At 37.8% G+C, this 1551-nt stretch overlaps 1 non-coding gene across 1 annotated transcript; it reads left to right on the top strand.

The window, feature by feature from the left end:
- The first annotated feature begins 915 nt into the window (after window positions 1-915).
- On the top strand, window positions 916-1022 carry LOC113848725. The gene has a single exon (XR_003501985.1). It is a non-coding gene; the product is annotated as a small nucleolar RNA R71 (small nucleolar RNA).
- The last annotated feature ends 529 nt before the right edge of the window (window positions 1023-1551 follow it).

The raw sequence follows: 1551 nt of genomic DNA, 5'->3' as shown, positions 1-1551 counted from the left end.
TGTTGCAGATCTTGTTCAATTTTTCTCTCTGCTACATCATTCACTTTCTTTTCTGCTAGTTTAGGGCTTGCAACTACAGCTCCACTCCTTGTAGTTATGGCTTGACATTGCTCTTTAGGATTGATTACTGTATTACTTGGAAATCTTCCATCATCCCCGCTGGATAGTTGTTCAGCTAATTGTCCAATCTGTGTCTCTAGTTTCTTCATGGAAGCTTCTTGGTTTTTGAAGCTTGTTTGAGTCACCTTCATGAATTGCAGCATAGTTTCTTCCATCTCAGTCAACCTCTCATTCATAGGTCTGGAAAATTTCTGATTTCCTTGAGATTGAGTGGATGAATTCCTCTGAAAATAAGGCTGTTGTGTTGCTGGACCTGCATTAGAAAAAGGCAAATTTGAGTTAGAATTCTTTGCAGCAGAATATTGATTATTCCAATTAGAATACTGCTGAGTTCTATTATTCAAAAATTGAAATCCAGGGGGATATGATGGCTGTTGTCTCTGAAAATTATTCATATAATTCACTTGCTCTTGTGGTTCACTTGTGGATGCCTCACATGCACCATTCGCATGGTTTCCTCCACAAAAATCACAACTTAGCTAACTGGTAGGCATACTCCCTGTTTGCAGATTGTTGATTTGTTGTGTTAAGGCAGCTAATTGTTCTGAAAACATTTGATTTTGTAGCTGATTTTGTGCAAGAAAAGTTTCCAGAACCTTAGCTTCATGACCAGAGTTTCTTCCTTGATTCCTTGAGTTTGAATTCTGATACATTGAAGATGCCAACATGTCAATAATCCTCTGAGCTTCTTCCAAGGACTTTGTATTTAATGAACCTCCAGCAGCAGCATCAACCATTGTTCTTGTTACTGCATTCATCCCATTATAAAAAGTTTCCAATTGCATCCAATCTGGAATACAATGATGTGGACACCTTCTTAGCAATTCTTTGTATCTTTCCCAGGCTTCATACAATGATTCTCCATCTTGCTGAACAAAGGATGTAATTTCTCCTCTCAGCTTAGCAGCTTTGGATGGAGGGAAGTACTTGGTTAGAAACCTGTTCACAAGTTCTGTCCAAGTTGTAATGCTTCCTTGTGGTTGAGCTTGTAACCAGCATTTTGCTCTATCTCTCGAGGAAAAAGGAAATAGTCTCAGTCTGATGGCTTCTTCACTAACCCCATTTATTCTTATGGTGTCACATAGCTGTAGAAAATTTGAAATATGTAGGTTAGGATCATCAGAATTTCCACCAGAAAACTGATCTTGTTGGACTAAGTGTAATAAGGCAGGTTTAATCTCAAAATGGTTGGCTTGAATAGATGGCCTGATTATAGAAGAGTTAAAACCTTGCATGTTAGGAATTGCATAGTCCCCTAATGTTCTAATTCTATTTTGTTCTGCCATCTCTATTTCTGAATTTAGTTGTCTCAAAGATGTAGGCGTTCTTTTCACTCTAGGATTGTTTTGAAATTTTGGAGAATGGACAACTTCTAATTCACTATCACTCCCTATGACTTTTTCTACTCTAGACTCTTTTCTCAATCTCCTT

This window comes from Abrus precatorius, unplaced genomic scaffold (assembly GCF_003935025.1).
Source record: "Abrus precatorius isolate BTA unplaced genomic scaffold, Abrus_2018 Scaffold8, whole genome shotgun sequence".
NCBI lineage: Eukaryota > Viridiplantae > Streptophyta > Magnoliopsida > Fabales > Fabaceae > Abrus > Abrus precatorius.
Note: the sequence above shows the minus strand (reverse complement) of the source record. Positions and strands in the feature narration are given on the sequence as shown.